We start from the raw sequence: 24,660 nt of genomic DNA, 5'->3' as shown, positions 1-24,660 counted from the left end.
GTGATCCGTGATGACACAAGGCATTGCCAACACAGTTTCAAGTCTAGCTTTGCCCTCAAGAGGGATAGAAACATTTTAAAAAGGGAAGCTAGGGTTCTTGGGGAGCTGAATTCTGTTTCAGTTCTGTGCCTTGCTTGCATTTGTGCATAGTTATAGAATAAGCATAACCAGTGCTCTTTTTTTAAAGAAAAAAAAGGTGCTGGTATTCACCATGTTGTTACAGTAAGTGCCACACTTTTAACATGGGGGGGTGCCGGCACTATGTACCTTTGAGTACCCCCCAGAAAAATGCACTGAGCATAACTTTGGTTATAAGGTTGTTGCGAGGGTGGAACTTTTCTCACCTCAAGTTATTTTAGAAATTATTTAAATGACAGCACACTCTTGGAATGTGAAGTGATACGGATGTTTGCCTCTGAGCATCTTGAGTATCCCTGCCCCAATGCACGCAAATGGGTAATGGTATTTGGGGCTTTTACGTGGGGAAGAGCAAATAAAGGGGAACAAAGTTGATAAAACTATGCCTGGAGAAAGCGGATAGTTGAGAGACAGGTTTTTCTCCCGCTCTGGTGATGCTAGAACCCAGAGCCATCCAATTTAACGCGAGTAGGACAGACAAAAAGAAGTACTTATGTGTACACGTAATTAAACTATAGAATTGTCCCCACAAGATGTTGCGATGGCTGCCGATTTAGCTGGCTTTAAAATGAGATTAGTCACAATGGCTGTGTCTTGCTTCCAGAATCAGAGGCCATATGCCTCTGAATACCAGATGCTGGGAATCATGAATGAAAGTGTACTCTTGCGCTCATGTGCTGCTTGTGAGCTTCCCACAGGCATGTGCTTGACCACCGTGAGAGCAGAATGTTGGACTAGATAGGCCTTTGGTCTCACCCGGCAGGGACGTATTATGATATGAGATACATCCCTTCCCCGAATGCCAGGCATTGTGCCCACAACTTCTAGATCAAATGGCTTTCATGCAGCTTTTACTCTCCGCTGTGACACACCAAATCAAGGACAACTGCCCAAGGTACAAGGGAACTGGGGGGGGAGGGGCTTACAACAACCCTCCATGCTTGCTTGCAGCAGATTCAAGATCAAGTCTTGAACTGTGTTTGAATAACAAGACTACATTCTGATTTCTCACCAGATTCCTTTTCTCCTCTCCGCCTATCAGCCTATCATCTTCTCATCAGCAGTGCCCTAGACAGGCCCCACAGCAGAATGAACGGGAGAGCCCTTAAATGCAGCAAAGCTTGGTTACTACATTTTAAAGTAAGTAAAACCGTGATTATTACAATGTAAAGAGCACTCCCCAAATAAGACCATTCCACCCAGAGTCCAAAATCGCCTAATTGCACCACTACTTCTCATATTAGAGCTGGTGGGTTGTTGTTTTTTTGCAACATGTGATTACATGTGATTCCCACCCACTTTTTTGCTAAATATTTTTATTGTCACTGACACTATAATAGTGCATTAATGGTGAATTGATACTGGATTGTCCGCACATCAATCTGCTTTACTCGTTCTGCAATGCTTCCCCAATGTTATTGCATTTTTGCCACCTGGAGGGGCCCTCTTGCTCTATAGCACAATGGAAGTGGGGCAGAAAGCAACAATCCAGAATATTTGCAGTGTAAAAAGTCACAGGAGTTCAGCAGGAAGTTACGGGTCATTGAAAATGAAGCAGCGCATCAACCCCAAAACTTTAGCAGGCACAAACAGTATTTTGCAAGCTTATGACCACCCTGATGCACAAATGCACGATAAAAAGGATGTCTGGAGGTACCCTGAGGTATATATACACAAATCACATTTCCCAAATACTAGCAATAAAGGACTGCTTAGATATTACATGCTGAAGTGGTACGATTCAGCAAGCCGGGTTTCTGCTAACCTCTTGCACTGGTGGCATCCTTTATTTTGAACATGATTCGGAAGTCAGACAGCTTATCCAAGATGGAGAAAAACCTGATCTGTAATAGGTTTTATAAGGCACCAAGCTTGCCACTTATATGGCTGAACTGGGAGCAACCAGAACATGGGAAATCAGCAGAAGATGCTTCAGGAAGGTTAATTCTCACGAGACCTTTCAGAGTAGCCACTGAAGTATCTGGGGGTACTTCTCTGGATTCTGTTCCCCTTGGGGGATTTTTGGGGACCTTGTAAGGCCTGCATTTCCACATTGGGAATGAAAGGACCTAGCCATGAAGTCTGGCTCCATATATGGCCAATTCTTAAATAGAATTTTTTTTACTTGTATGTGGGGGGGGGGAGAGGAAGAGATATTTCCAAGGTGAAAGAGAGGTGAAGAGAAATTCCAAGGTGCCTTCTTCGGAAACATCATAAGAGACAGACAGACAGACAGACCACTTGAGGGGAGTGAGACCAACCCCCCCCCATGCCCATTAGGACATGCAGGCTAAAATTACTACAGGCCAGAAGATGGTTCATAGTGCCTCCTCTACCCCCCAACCAAGAAAAACAGGGGAGCATATGAGACATCAGTTTAAACGTTTGTCTCTCTCTCACACACACACATACGGAACGCGCCACTCGCTCCGTTGAGCTGATGGTAAAGTTCCGATTGCACACACACTTACACACCCCCTCACGCCACCTCACAGCACACACACCTTGGCCTGGGGCTGTGTTTATGCCTGAGTCACACTGGGGGAAACTGTACGTCTGGGGCCCGCCCGGCTGGAGGGCTGGACAGACAAGCCTTCCAATGGACAGACAGAAACTGTCTACCTGAGAAGGCTGTCCCTCCCTCCCTCTGTGTGTGTGTTTGGCAAGACATGAGAGAGCAAGGACCTGTGTGCCTGCTTTTGTAAGACTGTATTCTCCAGTCCTCCACTTTGGCTTCCTTTTTGCCCCCCACTCCCAAAAAGAGACTTTGGTGCATTTGAGCCCAGTGCCAATACTGACTTCCTGGCCCCTAAAAGTGTGAAGAAGGAGAGTATTCAGCTGTATAACCTTCTTGCCTCCAAAATCTACCCAGAGCTAGTTGTAATTGTTCTGTGTAAACCAAAAGCTCCCACAAACTTAGAGACCAGCAGGCAAGACTTTGCATTGGTAGGTAGCAAGGGGTTCACACCCACTGAGCTCCTCAAAGGAAAATCCATAAGAATTGTATGAGGATCCTCAGATAACCCTCCCTGTTTGTTAGGTTTTTCTGCTCAGGCTCTTCTCTGACGGCCTCCTTGTGTCAGAGGTAGGCTCTTCACTCACAAGGGAGAGGACTTCCTCAGCAGTTGTGCCCCAGTTATGGAATGCCTTCCCTAAAGTGGCTCACCTGGTGCTGACGTTGTAATCTTTTCTGTGCCGGACAAAGAGGGGTTCCACATCAGGCTTTAAAAAAACTATTTGTGTTATTACACCTCACCTCCTCACAATACACATGACACCCCAACACTTGTGTTGATGGTGCTATTTCTGATCCTTCATGACAGGATTTCCCAGACTAGTTTTAATGCTGACTTTTTTTCTTTTTTCTTTTAGTAACTGCATTTTACTTCCGCTATTCTTACTGGATTGCCCGAGTGGCTTTGATCCTGCAAAATTGATTTGGTCCCCCCTTTTCCACATCTTCCTCCTCCTCCCCATCTTTGACCATACAATGGCTGTGTGAAAAGGATGTTTTATCCTCAGTTTTCAATGGTGACTCCCCACTTGTGGAATGCTCTCCCAAGGAAGACTTACCTGGCATCATCGTTCCATAGCTTTAGGCGCGGGGCAAAAATATTTCGTTTTCACTAGGCCTTTGGCTTTTAATTACCTGAGGCCTCCTTGAGTGGGTGGGATGTTAAAATCCTGTCTTTTAAAAGATTGTGTGTTATATTTTCTTTTTCCTTTATTTTATGCTGGTTTTAATGTTTGCACTTGTTTATATACTGTATTATAAATCACTTTGAGTTTCCTTCGTAAAAAAAAAGACCAATAATTTTTATTAATAAAGAAACAAATAAATAAAATTTTATTCCCATTGACTGAACAGTTATGTTAATGATCGCCATATTTAATATATATGTGGATGTTACTTCCCAATGCACACCTGTGCTTCTGCACAGCTCCAAAGGTAAGTTTTCAAATAAAGTACAGTGGTACCTCAGGTTACAGACACTTCAGGTTACAGGCGCTTCAGGTTACAGATTGTGCTAACCCAGATAGAACCTCAGGTTGAGAACTTTGCTTCAGGATGAGAACAGAAATTGTGGCGCAGCGGTAGCGGGAGGCCCCATTAGCTAAAGTGGTACCTCAGGTTAAGAACAGTTTCAGGTTAAGAACGGACATCCAGAACGAATTAAGTTCTTAACCCGAAGTACCACTCTATGTTGCTATCTCTGCTGCTTCCCTGAGCCAATGCATGACGCTGCTGCCGGGTGGACACAGAAAAAGGGAATTAGACATAAGCATGAGGCAAGAAGATGAGAAGAGAGAACTGGCAAGGGGAGCTGACAATGTAACATAGGCTCAATCTGCACTATGCATTTAAAGCAGTATCGTGCCAATCATCACTCCTAGTTTCCTGTAAAATATTCAGGGAGCTGTAGATTGTTAAGAGTCCTGAGAGTTGTTAGGAGCCTGTTGTTCCCGTCAGAGAACTACAGTTCCCAGGGTGGTTTAACACTCAATTCCTTCTTCCTAGGGAACTCTGGGAATTGTAGCTCCCTGGAGGGAATAGGGGTCCCTGGGTCACCTAACAAAGTATTAGTGTGGTTCAAGCATTTTATTTGTTTTATTGTTGGTTCTGCATTACTATACAGGGCTTTTTTCAGGGGGAACTCACTGGAACTCAGTTCAGGCGCCTCTCAGGTGGGTGCCATTGCCATTCTCAGTAAGAGAAAGAGGGAAGTGTTCATGGTGAGTTCCAGCACCTCTTTTTCTAGAAAAATAGCACTGACTGTATACATTGGTTGTACACTGAACAGGATGTAGAGTTGTATAGAGTGGTACCTCGGGTTACATACGCTTCAGGTTACAGACTCCGCTAACCCAGAAATAGTACCTCAGGTTAAGAACTTTGCTTCAGGATGAGAACAGAAATTGCGGCGCAGCGGCAGTGGGAGGCCCCATTAGCTAAAGTGGTGCTTCAGGTTAAGAACAGTTTCAGGTTAAGAACGGACCTCCAGAACAAATTAAGTACTTAACCCGAGGTACCACTGTATAATCATTTAAAAAATAAATATATGAAAGAATGAATCTAAGAGGCTGTCTTCACCAAAGAAGCTTCCCGGCTGAACTTTACCCCAAAAATTGGTCCAAAAAGACTGTTAATCTGACACTTCACCCCAGCAGGGGTGCTGGAAGGAGCAAAAGTTAGGAATGTTGACAAGGGCCAGAAATCCCAGCCTCCGTTCCCATCAGAGGGCACTTAGGGGAAGCGAGCAATGAACACTCATTAGCTCTGCACCTTGTGGTCACTGCGAACTCAGACGATACTTCCGTTTACTGTGCAGCGTTGACGTGAGCTGGGATTTTCATTCCTTGGCCGAGGTTCAGGATTTCCAAACTGTTTGTTTGTAAACTGCAGCGAAGCACTTGGTCATTCTCACTGATTCACTGACATTTCTCAGAGCCTGGTTTGGGACAGCCCCTTGAAAAGCCCAGATTGCACCAATTCCTGGTCTCGGCTTCCTTGCAGAAGGCTGTGTTTCTTATGCGATGACAAAGGAGAACAGGAGCTTCCATTCAATGCCATCTAAAAGGCACATGGAAAGAAACCTAGACTCCATTTCCCCCAAGGTTTTGTTGTTCTTCCCTCATGAAACTTCCTCCTTCCCTGGTCTCGAAGTTGGTTGAGAAGTTGATAGCAAGGTTATATCACTCTGGCAACTCACCTTCCTCCATCCCCAGTATGGGCGAAATGGTCGGTCGGTCTGAAATGGGAGATATAGGAGATTGCTCAGCCCCCACTTCTCCACAGGAAGCAACTTATTATGGGTTTTGATCCTGCTGTCAGAGCCAGGTCAAGGTCAAATACCTGACAGCATACCTCCAGATTTGGAATGTGTGTCTTCCAGCTCCAGGCTTGGGAGATTTGAGCATACAGTATACAATTCCATATACCTCCCGTCAGCCAGTGTTTCAAGCCTCAAGTCTCTGGTCTGTGCTAGCTGTTATATGTAGCTGTGTGTAACTTTTTCTTTATGTTTTTGAAAAGCAGCCTTAGGAGGCTGTTTTCGGGAGCAGAGAAATGGTAGGTGGGAAGGGAAGCAATTAAAATCCCCCCAAAAAACCCTCAGTTGTTTTGTTTGTTTGTTTTGCTTCCGTATAATCTCCACCCTTGCTGGGCAAAAAAACAAAAACAAAAAACAGCTTTTGGAGGGCAATTTTTCTTAAAAATTTGTTTGTAAGCACCTCATCACAGTTGCCCACAACCCCTCCAGCCTTATTTCCAGACTCCTGAGGCTGCTTTCAGAAAAACTCAGTAAGTGGCCCTCTGATTCCCACTAGACTGTAGCAAGGCATTGAATGAAGGTAGGCTGCTAAAAATTATTTCTGTGGCTGTCCTTTAAAACAAAGTGCTTACATGTCCTTGTGTCAGCCCTTGAGACATCTCACTTTAGCTCACATTTTTACTCATGGGAAAGTGATAGCGAAGCTACCCAGTGAGCTTTCTAGGCCAAGGAATTTGGATTCTGGCCAATGTAGTGAGCATGCTACCACTGAAGACTGAAAGTCTTCATGGCATTTCTTTGCTTGCAAAATCTGTCCTGGTTTTCTCTGGTTCTGTGGCCCCCCGTCCATTAAAATCCCTCACTTAAGAGTCATTGATCAGTGTAAGGAGCAGGGCCTACACTGTGGTGGCTTTTGTAGTCCCTCCAGAAGGTTCTAGAATAAATGTGTCTGTGTGGCCTCACCTGAATAACGATTGAGACTCTGGCATGTTAACTAGCTATAGTATGTGACCTCCAAGCAGTTAGCGTCCAACTTCTCTTAGCAACAAGTGGCGTTCAGATGGAGCAATAACATGTGAGTTAGACGAGGTAACTATTCAGTGGATTTGTAGTTGGTTGACTGACTAAACCCAAAGAGTACTCTCTAATGGTTCCTTGTCATCCTAGAAAAAAGTGGCAAGATCTGAGGGTTCTGTGCTGGGTCCATTGTCGTTCAATGTCTTTATAAAGGAATTGGATGAGAGAATTGAGGGGATGCTTATCAAATTTGCAGATGGCACCGAAATGGGAGGGGTGCCACTGAAGATGGAATTGGGATTCAATATGACAATAGCAGGTTGCAGAACTGGGCCAAAACTAACAAAATGAATTTCAATAGGGGCAAACGTAAGGCCCTACACTTAGGTGGGAAGAACCAGCTGCACCAATATAAGATGGGGAACACCTGACTTGCCAGTAGTAGATATGAAAAGGATCTAGGGGTCTTGGCGGACCACAAGCTTAACATGAGTCAACAGTGTGATGTAGGAGCAGAAGAAAACCTAATGCTATTCGAAGAAGAAGAAGAAGAAGAAGAAGAAGAAGAAGAAGAAGAAGAAGAAGAGTTTGGATTTGATATCCCGCCTTTCACTCCTTTTAAGGAGTCTCAAAGCGGCTAACATTCTCCTTTCCCTTCCTCCCCCACAACAAACACTCTGTGAGGTGAGTGGGGCTGAGAGACTTCAGAGAAGTGTGACTGGCCCAAGGTCACCCAGCAGCTGCATGTGGAGGAGCGGAGACGCAAACCCGGTTCCCCAGATTACGAGACTACCGCTCTTAACCACTACACCACACTGGCTCACTACACCACACTGGCTTCTAGGCTGCATTAGAAGAAGTATAGTGTCCCAATCAAATGAAGTAATAGTACCACTCTATTCTGTTAGAACTGTGTCCAGTTCTAGGCACCACAATTTAAGAAGGATATTGACAAGCTGGAAGGTGTGCAGAGGAGGGTGACCAAGATGATAAAGGTTCTGGAAACCAGGCCTTATGAGGAATGATTGAGGAAGCTGGGCATCTTTAGAGTAGAGTAAAGAGTAGACTTGAGAAGAGATGTGATAGCCATCTTCAGATATCCCAAGGGCTGTCACACGGAAGATGGAGCAAACTTGTTTCTTCCTGCTCTGGAGGCTAGGGCCCAAACTAGTGGATTCAAGTTACAAGAAAGGAAATTTTGACTAAACATCAGGAAGAACTTTCTGACAGTAACAGCTGGAACAGACTCTCATGAAAGGTGGAGGACTCTCCTTCCTTGGAGGTTTTTAAGCAGAGGTTGGATGGCCATCTGTCATGGATGTTTAGCTGAGATCCCTGCAATGCAGGAGGTTGGACTAGATGACCCTCGGGGTCCCTTCCAACTCTATGATTCTGTGATTCTATGAACGTAGAAAATTGAACCAGATTTAGCTTTAAAGAGCAGGTTTTCGCAGGGAAAACTCAGGGCAAAAAACCCCACAACCAACCCCCCACTTGGACATGGAGTGTTATAGCGCGGGCATTTGAAGAACTGGGGCAAGAGTTAAGTGTGGATAATCCCTGCTGGCGCAGGAAAGAGGGCATCCCATAGAGTGGCCACAAAATTTTTGCCTCCAGTGAACACCTCAGGAAAACATCTGAGGAATTCTGAGGAAAGCCTTGATAAGATCAAACAGGGGGATTTTTGTGTGTTTGATTTGGGGTCCTGCACATCTCTAGATTTCTGCCAGATCTCATCCCATGTGAAATTCAAACCAGGCTCTTCAAATTTTGAAGGAACCTAAAAGGGTTGCGTTTGTTTTCATTGCAGGCCCCACCCCTCAGCCGGCACCCCTCATTTCCTGACCATGTGTGAAAGGGGATGCATTTTCTTCCTCGGGGCCTAAGGTACCTTTGAGCTGGACTTGTAAGCAAGATTTCAAGTAGGATGGAGAACCACCTTGCCTTCAGGCACTGGGAAATCCGGCTGAAACCTGATACTTTTGCACAATGGCGTGTAACTCTGTGAGGTAAGACACTGTCCATTTTGGTACAGGGGAAAAAAATTAAGCATCCCTGGGGCAGGCAGGGGTAATTTGTTTTACGAAAGTGTCATGGATAGGGATGCTTTTCTAGGGATAGCAAAGGTGTACCTGGCTTGGCTGAGCATTTAGAAGACCACATAAGGCAGGGGTAGGCAACCTAAGGCCCGTGGGCCAGATGCGGCCCAATCGCCTTCTCAGTCCGGCCCACGGATGGTCTGGGAATCAGCATGTTTTTACATGAGTAGAATGTGTCCTTTTATTTAAAATACATCTCTGGGTTATTTGTGGGGCCTGCCTGGTGTTTTTACATGAGTAGACTGTTGCTTTTAATTTAAAATGCATCTCTGGGTTATTTGTGGGGCATTGGAATTCGTTCATTTTCCCCCCCCCTTCAAAATATGGTCTGGCCCACCACAAGTTCTGAGGGACGATGGACCAGCCCACAGCTGAAAAAGGTTGCTGACCCCTGACATAGGGCAACGGGCAGAAATGTCTCCCTCCCACCCCATACAGCTTTGGGGCATGCATGTGTGGGTCTCTCCTTTCTGCCTGCCACACACCTGCCCTTCCCCACCACCTCCCCTGCCGGAGTCGTATCTGACCTGTGTTTTCCGTTGCTTCCCTGCGTTGTTATGGAGAGCGTTTACGACGCTGTCATCTCACACAGGCCCCATTCACGGCGCCGAAGCTACTTCCAAGGACCTGGCATTTAGGCTCTCTTTCCTTTGGAGACCATTGGGGAGGGGGTTTCAGGCTCCCCCGTGAAACTGCCGTTTCTTCCATTTTGGGGGCACCACAGCTATGTTTCGGCAGCACCTCCCGCTGGGTGTGAAGGAGAACCTGGAAGTCACTCCTGATGGGAATTAAGATCCTCCAGGAATTGTCTCCCATCTACACACCCCTCCCTATAATGTTTTGACACATCCCCCAAATCCCGCCTCACCCCTAGCAGGACTCACCTGTCTTTAACATGTCAGAGATTCAGGCGGCCATTCAACCGATGCAGATTTTCCCAGTATGGAGATGCCCAAATGGGGAATGTATTGTTAGTTGCATATAGCAACCCATCTCATAGGCACCAGAGACCTTAGCAAAATATAATTTTAAAAGGGGCACCCATATTCCTAGGTAATGTTACCGTCTGGTTTGATGGCAGTTTTTGTTTTGTCCCATGGAAGATCTCCAGCTTTTTGTATTTAATCTGTATTGTTTTAATTTGTATAAACTGCCTTGGGCCCCGGTCTGGGGGGGAAAGGCGGGATATAAAAATATATAATAAACATCATAATAATAACCCACTTTCTCCCTGGAGTAAATGGCTCATGGGCGAGTTGCCACATGGTGGCAGTGTGGGGTTAACAGAGGTGGAAAGGGCCAGGGCAGGTGTGGCCTGAGGCCTGCGTTCCCCCCCAGCCTCAAGGATCGAAGGTTGTATCTGAAGCTTGGATGCCTAGGTTCAAGGGTACATTCAGGCCTGAAGTCTCTGGACGCTCTTTAGAGAATTACTTGACTCCCAGCCTCAGTTGCCCAACCTGTTCAATGGGGATAATAGCAACCTGTTTTACAGAATTGTTGCGAATATAAATGAATTTAAGAAGCACTTACTCTCCTTGAGTCAAAGGGATAAAATGAACAGAGGCTACAAATCTGAGTGATAAGCGTTTCACAGGCAAGATGTGGTGGAAAGTGAGCTGTTAGTTCCAGAGCAACTATTGCCAAATTGCCCCAACAGCAGGAGCAGCAGTTGTGGGGACCTTATCTGTTCCTCATAGATGTCGCAAACATCTACTGTTGCAAAGGTAGAATTTCGTTCAGCACCCCATTTTGGGAGTGAAAGGATCTGACATCATTCTGATTTGCTGAACTTCGGGCTGAGAGTGTCTCCTCTACCCACAACTCCTCCTAGCACGTTGCTTGGCTTGCTTTCTTGAGCCATCAAAATCTACCTTGCTCTGTAAGTTCAGTGCACCTTGTCTGCTTCTGCTTGCTGCAGTGGGCTGCATTTCGCAAAAGGATTCTGCTTGGTGGGCCCGAGTGTTGAACCCCAAAGTGCTTTGATTCTCACACTCTGGTTAGGGCTCACTTATAGGTTTATTTTGAGTCCACACTGAATTCTAGCCACCTGATTGCAGTCTATGTGGAGGGTGCTCTGCCATGCACTGAGACAGATTGAATTCTGCACTGAACTTTAAGAACTTGGAAAGCTACAGCAGTGGTTATGTGCAAAAAGTGGCTCCACAGCAGGTTAAAGGTAAAGGGGCCCCTGAACATTAGGTCCAGGTGAGACCGACTCTGGGGTTGCGGCACTCATCTCGCTTTATTGGCCAAAGGAGCCGTAGTAAAGCTTCCACGTCATGTGGCCAGCATGACTAAGCCGCTTCTGGCGAACCAGAGCAGTGCACGGAAACGCCGTTTACCTTCCCGCCGGAGCGGTACCTATTTATCTACTTGCACTCTGATGTGCTTTTGAACTGCTAGGTTGGCAGGAGCAGGGACCGAGCAACAGGAGCTCATCCCGTCGTGGGGATTCAAACTGCCGACCTTCTGATCGGCAAGTCCTAGGCTCTGTGGTTTAACCCACAGCGCCACCCACATCCCCCACAACAGGTTAATGAAGGCCTAAAAACAACCATGGCTGTTGCAGTCTTGTGAAAGTCCTCTTTCGAACTGCTATGGGCTCATAAACTCAGCAGCAACATCTATGGGACCTTCCCATAGATTAGGTGTGGGGAGCCTTTGGTTCTCCATATGAGGACTGAACTACAACTCCCATCATCCCTGGTCATTAACTTTGCTTGCTGGGGCTGATCAGACTTGTAGTTCAGCAACATCTAGAGGACCAAATGTTCCCCACACCTGGGCCTCATCTGTGGACCTTATTTATGTATTACTCTTTGTCAATCCCACCCTTCCTAACTTCAAGGAACTTAAATTGGCGAACATGGTTTCTCCTCATCGTTTTAACAATCCTGTGAGGTGGGTTAGGCTGAGAGACAGCAGCTAGCCCAAAGTACGCTCTGTGTGTGAACAGTGATTTAAACCTGTGTCCAAATCCAACACTGTATCTACTAGGTTACCTTGCCTCTCCCATCACCCCAAAGGACCCTTTCCAATCACTTGCTGAAGAGAAAGATTTGTAATGATACCCACCCACCCCCTTGCAGGTTCACAACAAGGCCCGTGGGTTGCTAGGAAACATAAAAGGGAGGGAGATCCATCAAACTCCTCCCCCCCCATACCAGAGGCAAGGGAAAGAAGCTGAAGCCAGGACATTTTGGGAAGAAAAATGAAGACTAATTGTCTAAGCAGGGTCAGTGCGTGCGCATGGATGCAATTGTAAAAAGAGCTTTGAAGGAGCCAGGACTCCTGGGTTCTCTCGTGAGGGGACTACGCCTCTGTGGGTTAGAGCAGAGGATTGTGGGAAGAGGCAAGATTTCCCATCCACCGTATACTGCTTTCCCAGACGGACCGCACCGGGCGATGACCGCACAGTTTTTGTGTGGAGTTTGTGTCACTGTCTCTCCCAATTACGACCCTCTTCTCCCGCTCCCCCCATCCCCTCCCAGCCAGCCTGGCTGGCTCCCTCCCCACATCTTCTCATCTCTGCCAGGCACAGAGGAAGTGAAAAGGCACCTGTAACTCTCTCTCTCTCTGTATGGATATTAATCCTTAGCCCCAGAAAATTTCTCAGAAACCCCCAGTAAGCTGGCTCTTTATTTCCTCTGACACCCTTTTTCTCTCTTCCTAGAGAACACGGCGTCCTTCCTCATCCCATCAGCCCCCGAATGTTATGTCAGCAGTGTGACATGGTCCACCCCCCCCAACCTGTGACACAATCAGTGATTTGTGGGTTCTTCTGTCAAGCTGACACATCGACTTTGCTAGGTCCGGAAGACCAGTGGTCCCCGGGCGTTGTGCGTTTGCGTGTGTTTTAAGAGGAGTCAATGATTTTTGACGAGTGGCTAGTGACTCCACTTAATGAGAGTGTTAAAAGGGCACCCTGCCTTGACTCAGAGAGCTGGACACAGGAGGAGGGGGGCATTTTTCTGTGATCTTGTGCAACTGACCCGAAGAGAGTCAGAGCTGCAGATTCAGAGTCTCCGATCACAAACTTTCATCTCCTAGCCTCAAAACCACAATTTAGCCATTGGGATAGGTGACTGACCCAGCTACCTCGTCTCAAATCCTCGGGCTATCCGGGACTGACTCAGGGACAGGATGGCACCTAGAGAAATCCTGGCTCCGAGACTTCCTCCCTTTTTATCCCAGTCCTTTCCCTCAAGGTATGAGGCATGCTACCTCCCTAAAAGTGCTAACTTTCTCGTCAGATTCAAGACTTAATTTGAACTGTGTTTTGCCTGAGATAGAAACCCCCAGAACCTGTTTCCAAAGTCAAGGTTCCTTATTTACAACATACCTGCTAACAGTGTTGGTGTCATCTGAGGCTTCCTTCCTAAAACTACTTGTCCTGTGTGGCTGGAGGAGTGCCTCTGAGCATGTGCAGAATGCAGTATTTTCGTATAAACAAGTAAAAAGACATTTCCATGCATCTAGGAGAAAGGAATGGATTATTTCATGGCACAGTGGTACCCAGGAAGATTTAAGAGGCGGTGCTTTTCCTTTTAAAAATTAGGTGGAGATTAGGCTCCTTTGTCCCCAAAGAATTCCAGAAACCAGGTGTCAAAGCAAACATTAAAAGGAAGGAAAAACAAATTTACTTAAAGCTTGCAAACTATTCCCTTCGCCAGCCCTACCAGTTATTGTGCCCCTCAAATTTCCTTCCTCAGTTTTGCAGTGATAGGTTCAATCAAACACTTTCAATTCAGCCCTGCTGCCTGCCTGTCTAGATTCTAATCGTTGTCAGAAATTAAAAGTGGGTCCCATGTTGGAGTTGAGAGAGTGCTAACCTTGTGCCACAAAATGTTGAACCAGAGCTCCCATCAGCCCCATCAGTGACCTGGGATGATTATTGTGTTACAGACTGGTGGGTGGGTATATTTTGGACTGTCCACACATCACTGAGCTTCATTGGTTGTTCTACGATGCTTCCCCAGTTGTTGAATTGTTGCTGTCAGGTGTGAAAAGTTGCAGAACTTCAGCAGGAAGTTATGGGACATGCATGAATTGGAAATTAAGCAGTATGTCTGCCCCCAAAAAACTTTTACAGGCTCAAGCAATTGAAATCAGGATCACGTATAACTGCCCCAATACAATCATGAACACAAATCGTCATGAATGCACATTAAAAGGACTTCTGGGGGGTTCAAAATAAAGGTCTATTCTACCTGACTGTTTCTGCTCCAGACGGAAGCAGAGAGAGAGAGCTCCATTCTGTTATTAGACCATTTGCCATTTTCTCATTTTCCTGAACATCTGCAGGGTGCAAGGTTGTCCAACTGAGAACACTAGTGTGTAAGTAGTGAGGGTAGAGGTCTGGGAAGCTTTCTTGTCCTTCTTTATATGTTGGGCCGTAGCCAGTGCATTTTTTTGCTGCTGACTCTGCAAGAAGAGACTGTGCTAATATGTATCCTAAAATCTTTCCAGTGGCTCCTCCTCTCTGCATCCGACCCTTCTGGTATCATCTTCCTGCCTGCTCTTGCTTCATAGTTGCCTCCTCCCAAAACACAACTCCTTCTCTGCTCCCTAAACATTTATTCGGAAAGAGAAACATAGGTAGCTAACTTATGCTAAATCAAGGCATTGGTCCATTGAGCTCAGTATTGCTTGCAGTGACTGGCAACAGCTCTCCAGGATTTTAGACAGAAGTCTATCCCATCGCTACCTGGAGATACCAACGTTTGAATAAGTCCCACTTCGTCCAGTGGAACAAGTCAATGTACATAGAACTGTTGCCTGTAACACTCATTTAAACAGCACTTTTCAAAGGGCAGCAAAGTTATCTCGTTTCTTACAACAGATGCCTTTAAAAAATGGTGACTTGGGGGCGTGTCTCTGTGGATCTTCCTTTAATTCCTGGTTCAATTATGTAACCCCAGAGAGGAAATAAACCACACACCCAGACGACCTAAAATATGACCCACTAACCTTCACCTGGGGCACCCATATTGGTCTTGATCTGCTAGGTGAGGCATCAGCAGGATCTGCTGAAGATCTGCTGGGGAAACTGTTCCCCTGACCTCTTCTGGTGCAGAGATGTGCTGTTTCCATACCAGATCTTCCAATATAGCTGCACTGAAATGTAGCCTCTGAAAGTTAATACGGTAGCTGACAGGGCTGGGGGGGGGGGCAGTGTCAGACCAGATCTCCATATCCCAGACCCAGTATTCAATCCACTTTAACCCTTGGGTAGTGGGTAGGTGGAGGAAGTATATGATGAGAAGGGGCCATACCTCAGTTGTAGCACACTGAATAGTGTGTGCAGAATGTCCCATCTTCAATCTCTGGAATCTCCTGCTAGCCAACGCGATCTTACTGATGTCTACTCAGACATAAGCCCCGTTAAACTCAGTGGAACTTACTCCCAGGAAAGTGGCCAGAGCATTGCAGACTAAAAGATTCAGGTAGTAAGTATTGGGAAATGCCTGAGGCTCTGGACCCCTTCCAGCCAAAGTGCACAGCATTGGGCTAAATGGTCCAGTCGACTGACTCAGTATAATGCAACAACATAGGAAACTGTAATCAGGATGAGAGTGCTTCTGAGCATGTGCCAAGTACATTTCTCTTACTGCTGATTACCAATAGTCAGCCCACACAGAGAGAGCTGAGATCAGGGAAGGGAGGCTTCCAAGATTCAAGATGAGGCATCCAAATTGCCCCCAGCCTGAATATGTTACCTGCCTTCTATTTTCCCTGTTTATCTTCTGTCTTCTTTCCCTGTTGTTTTGCCCATGCCCTGTTCTGAAGGTGTGTGATGTGGCAACTGCACTAAAGCTAGGCAGGTTTTTGGGTGGTCGATGAGAGACTCTCCTAGGAACTCCATATGCCAACTTCAGTGAAGGCGGGATAGAAGTATAAATAAATAAATAATGTGGCAACTTTATGTTCTAAGCTATTAGTTAACATGATGCAAAAAAAAAAAGGTGCTTTGGAAATGCCCCCCGAGATCCGTGGATCACAACATGCTGGAACCAGTAGGCTGAATTCACATGTGCTGTTAGCTCCTCTTTCAATGAATAGCCAAGTGAAGTAGCATCATGACCAGTATTCCAGATTAATAGTAATAAATTTGCATTTTTTAAAATAGCTCAGTAAAGCATTAGACTCTTAATCTCACGGTCATGGGTGCAAGCCCCACGTTGGGCAGAAAGATTCCTGCATTGCAGGGGGGTTGGACTAGATGACCCTCATAGTCCCTTCCAACTCTACGATTCTGTGATTGCTAAGGTTGGAGTCACAGCTATCCTATAGGAATGCTGACCACGAGACAGAGGTTTGCCAAGAAGGGAATCATAGAATCATAGAGTTGGAAGAGACCACAGGGGCCATCGAGTCCAACCCCCTGCCAAACAGGATACTGAGAATGAGTTTCTTCAGCTGAGAAAGGTCCCTCACCTCTTGATATAATTAGAAGGACCTCTCCTCTGTTTTCTGATTGGCTGTTGGCGGTTGTGTAATTATGCAAGCAGTAATGAGGATTTCAAAGTCTGAAAACTCCATGAGAGTTCACGAAAACCTTCCAAGGATCCTTTGCTAGAAAGGAAGACAGCCCGATGACTCACCACCAGGTACCCTGAATGTGGAATTTTTGTCAATGATGGTCAGCTAGCTCAACAGCTCAATTAGCACTAATTACCGCTCTGCTGTCCTTTATTGGCTCACCCTCTGCACAGGTTCCAAGGTGGACTTTGAGCCACCCTTCTCTAGGACTCGATTCCTGCCAGCGTCAAGCTCAGACAAGGGGGCTGCTGTTTAGATTGCCGCCTCCACCCCAGAGTTCGCTGCAGCTCAGGGCCCAGGCGAGGGATTCCTGTGTAAACAGCCACCCCAAGGGCAGCTGTGTCCCTGCCAGGCCTGCCCTTTCCCTGGAAAGGAAGCCTGTCCTGGAATGTGCAAGTTTGTGGGGAGGTGCAGTTGATTTGGTTTGGAAATCAGCAGAAGGGTGCAAGTGACCCTTTGACCCTGGCACACGCCCCACATGGGGAAACTGACAGTGGGACCTTGTCGGTCAGGTTTGGCCTTATGCGAGAGAGGCTGGGCCCAGCTCTTGCCTGAGGCAACACAAACAAGGAAGAACCTTTCCCCCCCTATGAAATTCCTTGAAGTGGAGGCGAAAGTTTGAGGAAGGACGAAGGGGCGGGCTGCTCAGGTCACTAAGCTTTGGAGCCTGGGATGAACAGGCTTTTCTTGGTGTCTGCTGGCACACCATACATTTTAGCCACATCTCTTGCCACCAGCTCCCTGAGAATCATAGGAACTGTAGTCTACCAATCACAGTTCCCAGCACCCTTAACAAACTAGTTCACAGGAATCTTGGGGGGGGGGGCTGCTTTAAATGTTTGGTGTGTGCGCAGACTTGGCTACTGACCAGCTTAGGACAAGGGATTTGCTCCCGTTTTTCGCTAAATCAAGCTTTGCACTGCCTTGCTTTCTTGACCTCGATGAGGGAATCTTCTTAATGGTGCATTTGGGACTTGAGGACCATTATTCATTAGGAAAGGTGCACTCAGTGCCCGGAGAAATAATCAAGGCCCCGCTTGAAAATCTTTTAAACGGCAACGCTGAATATTATACAGGCTTTCACCCTTGGGGTCAGGAATGGGGGGCAGTCCAATGAAAACTGGGCACTCTCAGTGGCCACAGAATGTTAAGGAGGGGTGGGGAAATGGTGGGAAGGGAATGGAGTGTCTTGGAAGGGGTCATTGATGGCTGGCAAGCAAGAAGGAAGGAAGGAAGGAAGGAAGGAAGGAAGGAAGGAAGGAAGGAAGGAAGGAAAGAACCGTGAACAAGAGCAGTCCACGCCACAACATTTTATTGTAAGGTCCACTGGCCGGATGCTGAATATAAAAAAAGTGTTTCCTAAGAGTCAACTTTGCATTAATACTTTCCTGAACCACCATTGTGGCCAAGTGCAAGGGTCTAGTTTGCTCCTGTGGGCAGGACATTTTATATTCTCAGGAGCCTCAGCTTGGTTAATAGTATGATGTAGCCTAGTACAGTGGTACCTCGCAAGACGAATGCCTCGCAAGACAAAAAACTCGCTAGGCGAAAGGGTTTTTTGTTTTTTGAGCTGCTTCGCAAGACGATTTTCCCTATGGGCTTGCTTCGCAAGACGGAAACGTCTTGCAAGTTTGTTTCCTTTTTCTTAACACCGTTAATACAGTTGCAACTTGACTTCGAGGAGCAACTCATAGAACGCGGTGTGGTAGCCTTTTTTGAGGTTTTTAAAGACTTTGGTGATTTTTGAAGCTTTTCCAAAACTTTCCCGACACCGTGCTTCGCAAGACGAAAAAAATCGCAAGACAACAAAACTCGCGGAACGAATTAATTTCGTCTTGCGAGGCACCACTGTAAAGGTAAAGGGACCCCTGACCATTAGGTCCAGTCGTGACCGACTCTGGGGTTGCAGCGCTCATCTCGCTTCCGGGTCATGTGGCCAGCATGACTAAGCCACTTCTGGCAAACCAGAGCAGCGCATGGAAACGCCGTTTACCTTCCTGCCAGAGCGGTACCTATTTATCTACTTGCACTTTGGCGTGCTTTCGAACTGCTAGGTTGGCAGGAGCAGGGACCGAGCAACAGGAGCTCACCCCATCGCAGGGATTCGAACTGCGACCTTCTGATCAGCAAGTCCTAGGCTCTGTGGTTTAACCCACAGCGCCACCCGCGTCCCTTTTTATGATGTAGCCTATCATACCATTAATATTGCCACCACCTGTTAGCATTTGAATTTGCTTTGGAAAAAGTGGTAGTGGTTTGATTTAGACCTGGGGGACACAGGTTCAGACTCCTGGCCTTATCATGAAATTTACTAGGGCATAATCTACCTTACAGGCTTGTTGTAATAAAAGGATGGGACCGTGTATGCTATCGTGGGCCCTCTCAGGGATTTTAATAGCGTAATAAAGGAATACATGTGTTGTATCTGAGAATCTTCTTTGGTCTCTTCTCTGAAATTGTCTCAATTTCATTTTCTGTCTATGCTGCTTTCATAAATATGTATTTCTGTCCATCCACAATGACTCTCTGGAAAGACGAAGTTGATAAATTAGGTATTTATAATACTCTTGAGTAAAAGAGGAGTTTGTGTCATGCAGAAAGGCCAAAGGGTTCTGTGAAATTTAACTCAAAGGTAAGACTTAAGGTAAACTTTAAAAAGGGAGCGATCAACAAAAAGTATTGTAATGGTGCTATAGAAATTATGACTTGTCCTTATTCAATATGCAGTTTCTTTTTTTCTTTTTTTAAAGCATTTACTTGTGAGTACAATCCAGACAATGTTTAAAGTCCCATTGAGTTTAGGAGGAAGGATTTAAGCATGTAGTTAGCATTCCTCATTGAAATCCACAGAGGAATTTAATGTCAAGTGGGAGTTCCTTCCAAGTAAACATGCTTCACTTTTTCTGGATCTTGCCCTTCCTGTCAAAACACTAGAAATTTAGTCATATCGTGAAGCAAATTGGCTGGCAGATGAGGAGTTTCTTTGTGCAATGCATGGAAGTCTCTGATAACCTATGGAACTCGCTGCTACCAGATGTTGCCATTGCAGCTGGGCTGAGAAACTTTGAAAGGGGCTAGCATATTTATAGAGAAGATCCTTGGTCAGTGTCAATTAGGCAGAGATCAAGCCTCCATGTTCACAAGCAGCCCATCTTTGACAGCCAGACGGTGGGGAGGAACAGCAGCAAATGGTTATTACTACTTCCAGTGAATGCACCTTTGTGGTGACCTGGGGCAATATGACGTGTGTTACGCTTTCAGATCTATGTGGGTCCGGGTTCAACCCCTCCTTCCCCTTAGTTCTGAAAAGATCTCCAGCGTCAGACCTCCAAAAGAGCTCCCAATTTTTGCTCTCTTGGGTTTGGTAGTATGAAGAAGAAGACACCTCTGATTGGGCTAGGTCCTTCTGTTGATAAATCTCTCAAGCATGGGAGTGTCTGCATGCAGATGGTTGTGAGGGGTCCTCAATGAGTTTACTCTTCGCATCCTTTCCTTTCTTGATCTCCAGCTTTTGCAAGCTCTACTTTCCTTATCTGTCTTTCCCTCTCAGTTAAAGTTACTGAGCGCTGTGAGTTTTTTTGGTGGGTAAGGGGCTTCTCTTTTTAAAAAATAAAAAAGTGAGAGACAGTGTAGAACCTGTGGAGTTTTGGAGGGGGGGGGATTGGAGCATGACCTCATCAAACACCCAACTCGCATCCCCCCCCCATCCAGTCTCTCTCTCTCTCTCTCTCTCTCTCTCTCTCTCTTTCACACACACACACAGACACACACACACACAGACACACACACACCTTAAAAATCCCTCTTAAAGGGACAGCGCACAGCATTGCAGAGAATATGTGTCATCCTGGGCCGCCCACTTCAAAACGCAAGGTTAACTCAGAGAGTTTTTCCTGTGCCCTATGGGGTTTTTTTTCTCTTCTTTCTCCCTTTCTTGGATTTTTTTTTTTTTTGAATGGAAAAGTGTGTGAGTCAAGATGTGTCACCATTTGAGAAAAAAAAACACGCGCCTAGACAAGAGCCGGGGTGTATATAAAGACCAATTTGTAAGTGATGTAAAACACACACATGCACATATACAAATACTGAACAGTTAAAAGCTGGTCTGGGCAACGTTTTACAAAATTAATTTTCTGTTCTCCTTTTACCCTTTTTTTTTTTTAAAGATTTTTTTTTAAAAAAGAAAAAACTGAACAAGGGGCAATCTGGGAGAGTTTACATTTAATATATATATATATATATTAGTTGTGCCTTTTTTGTTATTATTTATTTATTTATCTATTTATTTATTTATCTGTTGGAGAGGCTTTTGCCATCTTGCACCTTTTTTGTGTGTGTACGTGTGAACTCATCTACCTCAAAGGACCGAACCTCCTGCAAAAGGCAGAGAACAGGTGTGGTGTGGAAGAAATTTGCAACCCAAAGAAAACTTTTTTTTTTAAGGAAAAATCCCACAAAACAAGCAACTTCCAAATTAAACCTTACAAGAATAATACCAAACTAAAAACCAAAGGAGGACTTTTTTTCCCTTCCTTTCCAAGAAGAGGGAATTTTAACTCAGGGAAAAGAGACCCTCACATCGTCTCCAAAACATGAAAAGTAAGTTTCTCTCTCTCTCTCTCTCTCTCTCTCTCTCTCTCTCTCTCTCTCTCCTTCCCACCCAATGTTACAACAAATTAAATATATAATATGTATATTATGCTGTTTAAAACAATTTCCCACTGAGCTGTTGAAGACGTCTGTCTTAACAGCACCATCTATCTTGAAATGTACATATTGACAGATAATGTATGTTCCTCGTTCACTTCACATGATTTATGATCCCATAAATTCAAGGTTATTGCTTTTCGTGGGGCGGTCGATTTTTGTCTTAGATACGCAGATGTTTCCCTTAACCTTTGCTTACAGCCAGAACTTTCTGAGTCCTTGTTCCTTAGGATGTACAAATATCTCTTTGTGGGGTTGGGAGGTTTGGGGGAAGAGGGATACAATTCTAAGTCTAGCTAGCTAAGTATGAATCAATCTGTGGCTTGCAGATCTACATGCTTGCGTATCCCACGAAGCTGTGTATCTTCTCTGCTGGGAAGATCAGCCACTTTCTTCAGCCTCCTTCCACATGCTCTTCTGCTTAGCCTTCTGTAGCCTTAAAACATCCTGGAGGCAATCTAGGCAAAGTCAGTGGGTTGTGCTCCAATACTTAGAACTGAAACTACTGAACCCAAGTTATCCATTAATTTTAATGTGTCTACTCTGAGTAGGACTAGCCTTGATAGCCAAGGGGGGAGAATTCAGCACTCTCGCCGATTCATCTTAACATTGGCTGAACTGTGTGTCCATTTGTCTTTATGCACAGATCTCACTTATTAGAGAATCATATTGTAGGAGGGACCTCAAGGGTCATCTAGTCCAACCCCCTGCAATGCAGGAATCTTTGTGGGGCTCGAACCTTTGAACCTGAGAGCACAAGTCTCATGCTCTACTGTTGGAGCTACTGTGTACTCTTTTCTTTTGAGTAGGTCTGTTACTTCTTGGGTAGATGGGTAGATGGGTACTTCTTAGGTAGATTCCTCCACATTTTTTTTCTTTCTTTCTTTCTTTCTTTCTTTCTTTCTTTCTTTCTTTCTTTCTTTCTTTCTTTCTCTCCCCTCTCTCTCCCACCCACCCAAAATACATAGTCAGCATCACGATCTTGCAGTCCGATTCCATGGAAGTTTGATCAGAACTAAGTCCAAGGTGAGCATGCCTAGGATTGCAGTCCTAATAAAACATTTAACCTGGAAAAAACAAAGTGATTTCCAAGGAAAGGGCTTTTAAGACCAAGGTGCAAGTGCAAGAGAGAACAGAGAAACAAAAGACCGAAAAGGCAAAAGGAGGGAACCAACAAGTAATATGTTAAGGGCGCTGGGAAATGTAGTTTGGCGAGGGATGGACGAAGTTCCCAGGATTCCTTTTTGTGTGTAGGTGTGTGCTTTCAGTGTGTGTGGCGTCTATGCAGTCCCCCGCATCACAAACGTAGTTCATTCTAAACCCCGTTTTTTGTATGGCTGAGCAGCCTCTCAAACCAATGGGCTCTAGCAGGATGATTTGGACTGGTGAGAGAACCTTGTTCAAATCCCTCATTAATGCTAAAGCTTTGTCCAGTCATGTGCCAGGCAAACCTAGCCTCACCTATTGTAAAGACAAAATGGGAATAATCCCATATATTGGAAGTAGGGTAAGATGATGAGATAAGGTCCTTCTACCCTCTAATTGCATTCTCTATGAACTCATCTCCCCACTAACAGGAGATTTTCCCCATGCATTTTACCCCCTTCTCTCAGGTGACCTCTGTCTCCCCCCACCCCTGTGCATTACCTGAGCCAGCTGCTTAGCATCAGAGAATCATAGAGTTGAAAGGGATCCTGAGGGTCATCTAGTCAAACCCCCTGCGATGCTCTAACCACTGAGCTAACTGCCTAGTTCGCAGCAGCACTTCCTTTACTGGCTCTTCATTCAAATATGGGGCCAGGACCTATTTTCACATGCCACATCCATTAAGCTTGATGATTCGGGACAGACAAAGGGAAGTAGTTTTTCATACACAGCAGCACATAGTTAAACCATGAAATTGGCTCTCACAGGATGTGGCGATGGCCAGCAGCTTGGATGGGTTTAGACAAATGGATGGAGGATAAGGATTTTGCTGGCTGCAACCCATGAGGGCATTGCATCCTCTCCAGTATCAGAGGCAGGATGCTTCCGGGTGCCGATTGGAGGATCACAAGCAAGGGAATGCATACTATTGCTGTTATACCCTGCCTATGGATTCCCATAAACCACTGGTTGGCCACTCTGAGAACAGAATGCTGACTGAACGGGCCTTTGGTGTCCTCCAGCAGGGCTCTTAACCTTATTCTTTTGAGTGCTGCAGCAAGCAGAAGTGTGAATTTGAACACTGTAAAAGCAACAGCCTGCAAAGAACTTCATCACAGTACCATGCATTTCCTGTGTGAAGTGAATCGACCCCCCTCCACCGCCACCAGCAAAGCAGTGGTCCAGTTGCGAAGAAAACCAGATCTGAATTAGACATAGACAAGCTGCCATAATTGCTGCCAAATGTGCTGTTTTGTTCTTAAATTCCGCCCTGCACCCCCCGAATTAGGGATCCATGCAACTGCAAAAATATCTGAATCGGCTTCCTAGGTGGATCAGCTAGATTTAAGGATAAGTGCCTGTGCCAATGCTGTCAGGTAGTTGTTGTGTTGACGCTGGGACTTGCCATGAGATCTGGCCAGGTCAGAAATTCCTGAAATGGCAGGAACTGCTCCTGAGCAGAGGCAGAATGCAGAGGCTTTTATCTTAGATGGTATGAATGTATTATTATACCATGATGATGATGATGATATCCTTTTGGAGTGCTTTAAACTGCTTCATGTCGATTCCCACCCCCCATAATTTGTCTAACAATCTGGTAAGGTAGGCCAATACACCACTTTTTCCAAAAACCACCTAGTACGTTCATGCATACGGTAGGATTTGAGCTGGCAACTAAAACTTGCTCATCCTTTTGCCACTTCCCTAAACTAGAAATGAGGATGTGGTGCTAGGGAATAAAATAGTCTTCCAAAAAAAGACAAAAGGAGCTGCATTGGTCCATAAGGAAAATAACAATCCCATGGTTGGTCAATACCTTTATTAGGACCAATTCATTTTGTGACATTTTGTTTGGTCCTAAATCAAATAAAGGTATTGCCCAACTGGATTTTGGAATTGTCTCTTTCCACTTTGACCCTGATTGGTAGGGACACCTCTCATCGGAACCTGGTTGTCCCTTGCTACCTTAGTTTCCCCCTCCTTTGACCTTCCCAAGACCCTGGCAGGCCTTATTGTTTAGGCATATAAAGTTGTTTCCAGCTATAGGGCTTTTCAGATTACTTTTCTGGACTGTTACATATCAACTGTATTGGACAAGCTGCTTCTTAGAGAATCCTAGATGTTTATATCTTTTTTAAGGGAGATTTCTAATGCAGCAACCCTAGATCTTATAAACATCTGCTTGGGATAAACACTGTAGCTCCCCGATTCTAAGCGCACTGGACTCGTTCTCACATGCA

The 24,660-nt window shown here is 45.5% G+C and overlaps 1 protein-coding gene and 1 long non-coding RNA gene across 12 annotated transcripts in view; one reads left to right on the top strand and one right to left on the bottom strand.

Moving 5' to 3' along the window:
* Positions 1 to 24,660, top strand: part of IL11 (interleukin 11) — a 70,325-nt gene that overhangs the window by 26,315 nt on the left and 19,350 nt on the right. For 5 of the 11 annotated variants that reach the window (XM_080977842.1, XM_080977839.1, XM_080977845.1 and 2 more), the window contains exons 2-3: positions 1,181 to 1,278; positions 8,737 to 8,935. The gene's annotated coding sequence lies outside the window, so the exon portion shown is untranslated. Of the gene's footprint in view, positions 1 to 601; positions 1,034 to 1,153; positions 1,279 to 3,510; positions 3,938 to 8,736; positions 8,936 to 24,660 lie in introns of those variants that run through there. The other 6 variants (XM_080977837.1, XM_080977843.1, XM_080977844.1 and 3 more) reach the window with 4 other exon arrangements.
* LOC308461168 lies at positions 4,961 to 11,193 on the bottom strand. The gene is made up of 3 exons (XR_013978823.1): positions 10,740 to 11,193; positions 9,553 to 9,772; positions 4,961 to 5,888 (listed from the first exon to the last, which is right to left on the bottom strand). It is a non-coding gene; the product is annotated as an uncharacterized lncRNA (long non-coding RNA).

The sequence above is a fragment of the Podarcis pityusensis genome, assembly GCF_964106645.2.
Source record: "Podarcis pityusensis genome assembly, chromosome: 13".
Taxonomy (NCBI): domain Eukaryota; kingdom Metazoa; phylum Chordata; class Lepidosauria; order Squamata; family Lacertidae; genus Podarcis; species Podarcis pityusensis.
This window is presented reverse-complemented; position numbering and strand designations above follow the sequence as displayed.